Source organism: Leptopilina heterotoma, unplaced genomic scaffold (genome assembly GCF_015476425.1).
Source record: "Leptopilina heterotoma isolate Lh14 unplaced genomic scaffold, ASM1547642v1 Lhet_103, whole genome shotgun sequence".
Classification (NCBI taxonomy): Eukaryota; Metazoa; Arthropoda; class Insecta; order Hymenoptera; family Figitidae; genus Leptopilina; species Leptopilina heterotoma.
In genome coordinates, this window is record NW_025110818.1 from 924,680 (window position 1) to 936,694 (window position 12,015).

The 12,015-nt window shown below is 20.5% G+C and overlaps 1 long non-coding RNA gene across 1 annotated transcript; it reads right to left on the reverse strand.

The window, feature by feature from the left end:
* Window positions 1–1,841: 1,841 nt before the first annotated feature.
* Window positions 1,842–4,736, reverse strand: LOC122500977. The gene is made up of 4 exons (XR_006301529.1): window positions 4,580–4,736; window positions 4,388–4,471; window positions 3,548–3,843; window positions 1,842–1,934 (listed from the first exon to the last, which is right to left on the reverse strand). It is a non-coding gene; the product is annotated as an uncharacterized LOC122500977 (long non-coding RNA).
* Between the last annotated feature and the right edge of the window lie 7,279 nt (window positions 4,737–12,015).

Consider the following 12,015-nt stretch of genomic DNA (forward strand, 5'->3'; position numbering starts at 1 on the left):
TTTTTTTTATTTTTAAGAATTGTACCAGCAATTAAAACCTTTTTCCCTTTGTATATATAATTTTGCAAATTTTTTTCTTTGTTTTAAAAAATAGTAATCATAAATAAATATCAAGTAAATAAATAATAGTACATTATGCAACAAGGGAGGTAATTTCGCCGAGTTTATGTGCCGAGGTTACCTCCTACACGCAAAGAAAAATGTTATTTAAACCAAATATATTTTATTTGAGTTAAATAAACTTATATTTCTTTCAGAACCAACTAGACTTTTTATTTGTTTCAAATTAAAATTTTATTCGACGTAAATAAAATATATTTGAGCCAAATAAAATTTTATTTAAACCAAATAAAATTTATCTGAAACAAATAAAAAGTCTAGTTGGTTCTGAGCCAAATATATCTTTTCTCTGGATGCATGTTGCATACTTTACATTATGCAACAAAGGCGTATTATAGTCTACCTGTGCCGTTGCTTGCTAAGTTTTCCCATATAACCCACTGGTCAATACCATTATTACCCTAGGGTCATAATGGGTACTTCATTGACCAGCGAGCGGTCAATAAAGGTACAGGTAGATAAAGTGACCATAATACGTCTAAGTTGCATGAGAAAAAATGTGAATTAAAATTAATACACAATTAAAAAACGAATAAATTAATAACGAAATTAAGGAAAAAGTTAAAGGAAATGAATAAAAAATTTAATTAAGAAAATGGAATTATTTAAATTAATTACTAAAATTTAAAAACAGAATATTTGTACTTAAAAATTTGCAAAATTTGTAAAATATAACTTACGAGAAGGTTTAGTACTATTTTTTTTGCAATTTCTGGAAATCTTTTTTTTTTGGCACGACGAAAGTACGCACTAATTTTTTTGTCAATAAAAATATATAATCTACTATGAATTTTTAATATTTCTAAAAATTGAGAAAATGATATTTCAATTTATTTTCAAACTTCAGAATATTAAATTTTTATAATTATTTTTAAACTTTTAAATTCGACTAATTTAAATGTTTTAAACTTATAGATTAACTTTCGTTTCAATTGACGGTTTATTAATTGAAATAAATTTAACTTGCCCAAAGTCTAAATTTAACAGGGTGTCCAACGGTCAGTGATTTCTCAATTTTTAGAAGCATGTGTCATTGGTGCACAATAAATACTAACTACTGTTTAAACTAAAACCTACACCCAGCTGTTGTTTCATTAAAAGCAGATTCTTTAAGTATTGTTATTTATAAAATCATATGTCGAACTTTTAATACTTCTGATAATGAATTTTTTTCATTCAAAACAATAGGTTTCATTTGATTCAAATTTAGAGAGAGATTAGAACAATTTTTATTAAAAATGCACCAAAATGGCGCTTTCAGATAGCAGACATCATACAGTAAAGTCTTATTATTAGAAAAAAGAAGAAAGTAATATGTAATTAAAAAAAAATCTTCATTGAATAAAATTTTTCCTTTAAAAATCTTTTTTAGTGAGAAATATTAAAACGATTTTATTTAAATTAATTTAAAATAATTTTTTTAAAGTAAAGAATAAAGTTAATAGACTTTTTAAATTAAATAAAACATTTTCTGGGTGTAGGATAAGATAAAGAATAATAAAATATTATTTTTGACTTACCCCTTAATGTTGAGATAAAGTTGACGCCGGATGATGAATCCTCTTGAAGAATAAAAAATGTTGTTTTCTGCTTAAAACTACTTACATACTTTGATAATTTTCTAGCTAATACAATTGTATTTTTTTAGTTTCAAAATCCCTAGCTAAGTAATAATATTTCCTAATACAATAAAAGCTAAATACTTCATGAGATATCGAAGATTTTTAAAACATTTTTCAATCACGTGACGGTGTCTTCTTTCGACTCTTGTTTCGTTGTAGACTTCTCTTCGATGACTCCAAAAAAATATGTCTCTGTGAAAAAAATTTAAGTCGTAGACAAAAGTATATAAATTGTTAAAATTAATTCCTAAGTTTAAAATTTTTTTAATTACAGCTACAAAATATTATTTATTTCATCTAACTACACGTTTAATTCAAGGAAGCAATATATAATTAAATAGATTAAAACATATTAATGAAAAAATCAAATAAATTGTAGCTCCAATTATTATAAATCTAATAAATATTGTATTCTACTCTGATAGAAGACGAAAATTATTTACCAAGCAGACGGGGGAAAGGACATTAATAACTGAAAAATAGAAATTTCAGGAAAACATCTAATTTAAAAGAAATCTATTGGCTAGGAAACAGCCATAATTTTTTTACAAACTCATTAAATATTTCTGAGTATGAAAAAAATTGTGAATGGTAATTACTGCTCGAAATAAGGTACAGCAGTGGACATTAATTTTTAAAAAATAGGAAATTTAATAATTTTTTATTGAAAATATTTTTTTTTAATAAATTTTAAATTGCTATTATAAAGAATTTTACTAAAATTAACATTATAATTATGAGATTTAATATAATATTTTTATTAAAAAAGAATGTTTTTTATTTCCTAAATAATTGATAACTAATAGTAAGGATTGTTAAATAAAAAAATCATTATACAAAAAATCATTTTTTATTATTTAATTTTTGAATAAGTAAATAAATTATTAATTAGAATATTTAAAATAATGTATCAATATTAAATAAAAAAAGTTATAATTAAAAAAATTGATTTTTATCTTTTAACTTTTGAATAAGTAAATAAATTATTAATTAAAATATTTTAAATAATGTAGTAATGGAAATAAAGAAAAATAATATATAAAATAATTCACAATTAGAAGAATTAAAAAAACGCAATGAATAAAAAAAATAATTAAAATAAATTGCTAGAATTTTTGTAATTTTAAATACTATTTTCAATTAGTGGTATTTTTCTAATAATTTTAATTATTAGATTAATTATTAGATTTTTAGATTTAAATAAAACATTTTTTTTGAGTGTATGAATTTTTGTTTATAATAATGTACAGTAGTCGATATTAATGTCCGAATTTTTTGATTTTAAGAAGAAAAATTTTATTTTAAAAGATGTAGAAGGTTACAAAGGAATCTACATTTTTTTGGAAACACAGAAAATGTCACCGTATCAGGAAAAAATATAAAGAATAATTTTTGTTTACAATAATGTACAGTAGTGGACATTAATTTTCGAATTTTATGAATTTAAAGAGAAAGATCTCATTTTAAAAAAATGTAGAAGGGTACGAAGTGTCCTCAATTTTTTTGGGAACACATAAAATGCTACTAAATTAGGAAAAAATATAAACAATAATTATCGTTTACAATAATGTACAGTAGTGGACACTAATGTTTTATTTTTTTTAATTTAATGAAAAAATGTGTTTAAAAGCAATATAGAAGGGTTTAAAAAGTTTAGGAATGTTTAATAGACTCAAGAAAATGTTATTGATTATGAAAAAAATATAAAGAATAATTATTGTTTATAATAATGTACAGTAGTCGACATTAATGAAACTCAATAAATGTTACCGAGGAAAATAAAATATTTGAATTTGTTGACTTACCCCTCATCCTTGATGAGAAGACTTTTTCCATGAAGTTGATGCTGAATCCTCTTGAGCTTAAACTATTGTATTTTGCTTACAACTATAAACTTATTTTTGTAATTTCCTAGTTAATATAAACATTTTTTGTTTCAATATCCCTATCTAAATAATTTGCATTACAAATTGTTTTAAATTTAACTAACATTATTAACAATGTGCGAAGATATCTTCATGCAATAATATGTACTCGCGAAATTATGATTTGTAGATTCCTAGCTGTTTCATATCAATGATGGACCAGCAGAAAAATGTCTCTGCAATAAATTTTATTTCATTATAGATAAGACAAAAGTATACATTTTTTTATTTAATTCCTACATCTAGAGTTGCAAAGAAATGATTTGCGAAAACTAATCACATTTTCTCTTTTTATGAATTCAATATATTCAAATTAAATACTTTTATTAATTATTGTTGTTATTGAATTGAAGGAAATGAATGAATGAATGAATTAATTTGTTAACTTCTTTCAAATTTAATATTATTATTATTATTTTATCATTAATTTATTATTTTGTTCTGTTAAATAATTTTTCTTAATTTTTAATTTAAATGTTAATTAGTAATCAATATTGTTACAAATAATTATTCTTTGACTTATGTACAAATAAATACATTATGTAAAATTAATAGTAATAATTTAGTTTATAAAAGTATAGGAATAAAATTAAAAATATAATTTATAAAAAATAATTCTTTGTTTAAAATTTTTAAAAACTAAAAAAAATTATTGAATAAAAGAATAATTAAAGTAGTGCATTAATTACAATATTTAAAAAAATTATTTTTTTTACTTACCCTTCCTTTTATGGACGACCAGGCTAATCAACATCAATTTCCATCTCCGGACATGGGTTGCTCTTTGAAAAATTCTTGCGTATTCTGTAAAATAGATGAAATTACATTTTATTTATTTGAGATATTTTTATAATTTATTTAAACTATATCAAAAATATATAAATTTACTTGGAGAAATATTTATTCATTTACCTATTGCTGTACTGTCAATGTAAGATAATGCTTGGTTGGTTGGTTTTTAGTTTTGTATAATATTATTTCACACTGACAGAAGGGGAACTCTATTGACCGCAAGGAAAGTAAAGGTGGGGAAAGGGCTCAATAATAATTTCGTACTTTCAATGTCGTTGAAGTAAACAATTACAATTATGGATAGAACATTTCAAGTTTTATAACTATACCTAGGGGTCATTAAACCTTTTCTTAGAATATGAATTTAACTTTTGTCTCTATTCTTTTTGAAAATTCAACATTATTGAAATTAATAATCTCCAAAATTTTCTATAATATTTTCAACAAAATTTTTTAGAAAAAATATTAGAATTACTCAATGAAAATTATTCAATTTTACATAAAAAAAATTAGTAAAAATATATACATACTGACTTCTTTTTCTTTGTTATTAATCAAAAATAAATATTTATTATAAACGAAGCTTTTTTTTCGTTTCTTTTTTCAATTTTCAAAATTTATTTTTCAATTTTTACATTTTTTTTGAAAATTATTATTTATTTCCTATAGAGTAATAATAACTCGAAATTATTAATGCAGGAATAATTTTGTTTTGTTCTAAATAAAATAAAAAATTTTTTTCTCCCTTTTTCGTTCATTTTTCTTTAAGCAAATGAAGTGATGGGAGTAGTGAGCCTGATTCGAGAAGACTGAAAAGTTTGCATTCATTCGCACTTTACCCGCGGCTAAACGTGAACAATAATTAGTACCTGCATGTCCGTGCGATATATCGGTTGCATTCTCAATTCGCACTTTCTCGTATTCCATTACAATTTCAAATCTCCTCAAACTCATTTCCGGTTAATGATATAGTCAAATGAATAGAATTTGTATTTTTTTCCCTACTCTGAATTACATTACGTTATAAACAAGTGTTAATTATTTAGTTTAAAAAATAATTTTTTTTCTGAAAAATGTGTGAAGTAAAGTGTCAGTGAATGTGTTTATCTGCTTATACAACAAAATTAACGTTGAAAGTTAAAACAAGAAAGGAATATTAATTTATTTAATAATAATAACAATATATAATAGATAATTCATAACAAATGTTAATAAATATATTAAAATAAAATTAAACATTAGATAAAAAAGGGAAATTAATTTAAAGAACAAGGTAATTCTTCAAAGTTATTAACAAATTGTTTATAGCATCGAATTCAGAATGGAATTTTCATACCAGAATTTTATCTTTTTTTTCGTCAAAAAAATAGTGAATAATTTTATCTAGATATTTTTTTAATAAACGTTGGTTATTTATTGTATTTTTTTAAATAATTAGTTTACCAAATATTACTAAATATTTATATTTATTTATATTTTTATAAAAAAGGAATTAGAAATTCCAAAAAAACATTTCCAATTGTCATTTTTCTCAATGTTTTAAATTTTCAAAAGCAGAATCAAAAAATTATTTTCTCAAATTAATTAACTTAATTAAATTAATTAAATTTAATTACATAAATTTGAGTAAGAAATAAAATTAAAAATTTTAAAGTAAAGAAATTAATTATTGTTATTATTAAAGTTGACAATATAATTAATATAACTTAATTAAGCAATTTAATATCATTTAATTAAACAGTAACTGTTTCTCATGCTCGTTATCGACAATAATATAATTTTTTTTTCGTTTAGTTTCTTTGCAAAAAGCTACTTTTCAAAATAAATAAAAAAATTTGAATTTAAGTATTTTTACATGGTGCCTTCGTTTGACATTTACAAGTACCTAATTATCATCACACTCATTAATTCCAGGGCAATTGACCTTGCTTCATTTTTTATACTTTCGCTTAAAACACACGCCTAACTGTCATATGAAAATAAGCAATAAAAAGTTCATTTCGCACATAAATTTAATTTATTCATTAAAAATTGTTTCTAATTTTTTTAATTTTTATTATTATCATTGACCAATTATATCCTCATTATAATAATTAATTAATTTATTATAATTATCTATCAGATGATTGAACAAATAATTATTCATAGAAAGAATTCGTATTTATTGGTTAATGTTTTATTCTATTTATTATGATTTTTCTTTATTTTCTTTAAAATTAAAGACGACTCAATTTTTTCAAAATTTATAAATTAATACATTCAAAAATAGAAAAATTTGTTTTCAAATAAATATTTAAATTCCTACTTATTTTTCCACATGACTTAAAATATATTTAAAATAATTTCAATGTAACGCATTTTTGAAATTTAACTATTTCCCAAAATTACAACTGCAATTCTTCAAAAATTCAATCATTTTTTTTATTGAAATTTTTAAAATAAAATTATTCAAAACTTTAATCATTTTATTTCAAATTACAAGTTTAAAAATTATTTGTATTTTACAATAATTTCTTTAAAATAATTTAATTCTTTTGGGATATTTAATTCAAATCGTAGATATTGAAAATAATAGAATTTCGACTAATTTTTGAAATTAATTAAATTTTTACGAGAAGAATTTTATTAAAATTTATTGAAAATTAATTGAATTGTTACGAAGAATTTCATTAAAATTTTTGAAAATAATTAAATTCTTTCAAAAAATTTAAAAAAAAATGTATTGAAAATAATTATTAAATTCTAATAAACAAATTGAGTCAAAATTTGTTTGAATGATTCAATTATTTTGAAGAATTTTAATAAAATATTTAAGAATAATTGCATTTTTTGAGGAATTCATTTAAAATTGTATTAAAAATATTAAAAATCCTGCGATGAGTTTTATTAGTTATGAAAATAATTGAATTCCTGAAAAGAATTTTGTTATTTATTTAAAATAATTGAATTCATGAGCAGAATTTTTTTATTTATTAAAAATAATTGAATTACTGAGAGAAATTTTATAATTTATTACAAATAATAGAATTTCTGAGAAGAATTCTATTATTTATTTTAAATAATTGAATTCCTGAGAAGAATTTTAATATTTATTACAAATAATTGAATTTCTGAGAAGAATTTTGTTATTTATTTATTTTTTAAAAATAATTGAATTCCTGAGCAGAATTTTATTATTTATTACAAATCATTGAATTCCTGAGAAAAATTTTGTTACTTGTTTAAAATAATTGAATTCCTCAGAAGAATTTTGTTATTTATTTAAAGTAATTGAATTCCTGAGAAGAATTTTGTCATTTATTTAAAATAATTGAATTCCTGAGAAAAATGTTGTTATTTATTTATAATAATTGAATTCCTGGGAAAAATTTTGTTATTTATTTATAATAATTGAATTCCCGAAAAAAATTTTGTCAGTTATTTAAAATAATTGAATTCCTGAGAAAAATTTTGTTATTTATTTATAATAATTGAATTCTTGAAAAGAATTTTATTATTTTTACACATAATTGAATTTCTGAGAAGGATTGTGTTATAATAATTGAATCCCTGAGAAAAATTTTAGTATTTGTTTAAAATAATTGAATTCCTGAGAAGAATTTTATTATTTATACACATAATTGAATTTCTGAGAAGGATTTTGTTATAATAATTGAATCCCTGAGAAGAATTTTATTATTTATTACAAATAATTGAATTCCTGAGAAGAATTTTGTTATTTATTAAAAATAAATGAATTCTTGCAAAGAATTTTATAAAAATCTTTGTTAATAATTGATTTTTTGCAATTTTCTTTTGATAATTGTTTTTTAAATGAATTTGAATTCCTGTGAAAATATAATTATTTATAAAAATAATTGAATGTTCGCAACATAGAAAAAAGTATCTTTTAGCCTAAAGCCTGAATTGAGTTTTATTTTTATTTATTTATAAAGATTGTAAATTTGCGTTGTAAATAAATAAATAATAATTTTACTATTGTTATTAATTTACTATTATTTTTAATTATTATTATTATTTACATATTTTATTTATTTATTTACACGTATACTGATTTTTTATTATTACTATTATTTTCAATTATTATAAATTATTTTTTCAATTATTATTGTTATTATCCACATATGCTGCTAATACGTAGAGAAACTTCTGTCCAAATATAGCATAAAATATTTTCGAGTGAATGATAAAAATATTTAATTTATATTAACTCGTCATCATCAATTATATATTCTCACAAGTGAAGAGGAATTCTTATCGACATTTGGGAAAATAGAAAAAATGAAAATTCCACGTTTAAGAGACTGAAATGTTTTCCTTTCATATTTAGTAACGGGTCGTTCATATTCACGAACTTCGCGGAAGGAATGGTAATGAGATTCGTTTTATATTGCCTATCGCTTCTCAATAATAAACGCTTAAATATATATAGAGAAAAAAAAAGAAATAAATAAATAAATTGCACAATAACCGCAATGACTTTTCAGTAATTCAATTCAAAAAAAGAAGAAAAAAAATTTCAATTCTTTCTATATATGAAAACCATACAATATTCCAAGTATTTTCTCCATATATGCCAATCAAATATATTAGATTTGCGCATTTTTACATTCATGAAAATAATCACTTTTTCCTTTCATCAACACTTTATTTACAGTGAATGTGTGTGTGTGTGTACAAAGCTATGTAACTCTGTATAGATTCCACTGAACAATGGATAATAATTTAAATATCAAATAATTTCCTCATTATTTCAACTTCATGAAATTTTTTCATCGAGAGAAAATAATAATTCTTTTTTATTATTTGAATTGAAGGAGAGAAATTTTATTTTGAATTAATTTTAAATCATTTTTGTTTAATTGAATTTCAATTATTTTTTACATTTAACAGAATTTCAACTATTTTTTATTTAATTGAATTGCAAGTAATTTTTATTTAACCGAATTTCAAATAAATTTTACTTAATCGAATTTCAATTAATTTTTAATGAACCAAATTTTGAAATAATTTTTATTCAACCGAATATCAACTAATTTTTAATTTTTTATGCAACAGAATTTCAAATAGTATTTTTTATTGCACACGAATTTTTGAATAATATTTACTTCACTGTATTTCAATTAATTTTTATTTAACCAAAATATTATTTCTCAAGAATTTTTAGTTAAGAGAATTTTCTTTAAAACGAATTTTACCGAATTCTTATTTAATAGACATTTCATTCTAACAAATTTTTATTTAACAGAATTCTAAGTTAATAGAATTTTTATTCAGCCATATTCTTTTTTCATTGAATATCAATTTAATAAATTATTAATTTCATGCAATTGAATTTTTTATTAAGCTTTTTATTAAAACCGATTGTTTAGAAAATTTTTATTGAAATTAATTTAACAGAATTTACAATTAGCAACATTTTTCAAATGAAGAACTTAAAAAATTTAATATGAAAACTCACTTTCGACTCAATAAAAACTATTTTAGTTGAAAATTCGGCAAAATAATTCAACGAATTAAAAATAATTCATGGGAATTTGACTCAATAGAAATTTTTTGAGTGAAAATTTAGTTAAATAATTTTATTGAGTGAAACTAATAACTGGAAATTTGGCTAAATATGAATTCTTGTTTCATAAAAATTGTCAAAAATAAAATTTTTGGCAAAATTCAATTATTTTTAAAAATTTGAAAATATTCTTCTCAAAAATACAATTATTTTCATAAATAATAAAATTTTAAGCAGAAATACAATTAATCTGGATAGAGTTTTAATCAAATTAATCATTAATAAAAATTAATTATTTTGAATAGAATTTTAATAAAATTTGTTGCATAAAATTCAATTATTAAAATTTTTTTTTCAATTCTTAGGAGAAATTCAATTATTTTCATAAATAATAAAATTTTAGGCAGAAATTCAATTAATCAGGATCAAATTTGTTGCAAAATTCAATTATTTTAAAAAATTTTTTGAAAGTTTTTTGCTGAAATTCAATTATTTCTATAAATAATAAAATTTTTCGCAGGAATTCAATTATTTCAAAAATAATAAAATTCAATTATTTTAAATACAATTTTTATAAAATTTTTCGCAAAATTCAATTACTTTTAAATATTTGAAAAAATTTTTCTGAAAAATATAATTATTTTCATAAATAATAAATTTTTAAGCAGAAATTCAATTAATCTGAATAGAATTTTAATAAAATTAATCATTAATCAAAATTAATTATTTTGAATAGAATTTTAATATAATTTGTTTAGAAAATTTAATTATTTAAAAAAAAATTTTTTTTAATTCTTATGAGAAATTCAATTATTTTCTAAATGAAAATTTGGCTAAATATTCTAATGAATAGTTACTGGAAATTTTGCTAAATATGAATTATTGTTGGTGAAGATACTGTTAAATAGTTTTATTAATAATGTTACTAATTAATAAAAATTTGGCTAAATAAAAATTATTTAAAGTGAAATAGAAATTGGACTTAAAAATTTTTTATTGAAATTTTAACTTCATAATTCTATTGAAGGAAAATAATTGATGAAAATATCTCTATTAAATAATAATTTACTGTAAATAAGACAATTATTAATTATACATTATTTTGATATTGAATAGAAAAAAATCTTTAAATGAAAAATCCAATTAAAAAGTTAACTCAAAATATCTTCTCTTAAAACTTTTGTCAAATAAACATTTTTTCATATAAATAAAAATCGACTTTTATAAAGAAAATTCTACCCTGGAGAAAAATTCGTTTAAAAAAAATCTCCCTCTTCATTCAATTCTCTTAAATATAAATCGACTCCAATTAAATTTGAACCAATTGAAAATAAAAAAAGTTCATTTTTTTAAAACAGAAATAAGCACATTCCGGTTATGATTAATGACCAGAATAATAATAATTATTCCTTACGGATATATAATCAGTTTTGTTTTTAATATACTCTTTTGCATGAACATAATAATAGTAATAATGATAATAAAAATAATGAAAAAGCAGAATCATAATAATAAAAATAATATTAAAAATAATAATAAAAATAATAATAAATGAAAGTAATAATAAAATTAATGAAAAATGCATTAAAAATTAAAAAAAATAAAAACAAAGTTATTAATAATAATAATTCTTGTACATATTGTGATAGACATCTTTCCTCTTCCTCCCGGATCCACCATTAATTGGATCTCTCGATATATGTATATAAAGAGAGAGAGAAAGAGAGAGAGAGAGTTCTTGCATTTCAAAGTTAGTGTTTTACATGTTATAATAACTACGTTATACACTTTAAAGTCCTTGAGATATCTTTCGTTCGTTTGAGATCACGATTTGTATTTATTGTATACGATGAAAATGTACGGCTTTAAGTTCGATGCACTAAAAGAACTTTTCACTATATAGGTAGATTATTATTTTTTTTTTACCGTTTTTTTCTCTTTTTTTAAATTTCCGTTTAAAACTCCTTTTAATACGATATTATCAATACATGCTCTAAAACCATTTAACATATTCCATTCACAGTGAATGTGACAGTTTATAAATGTA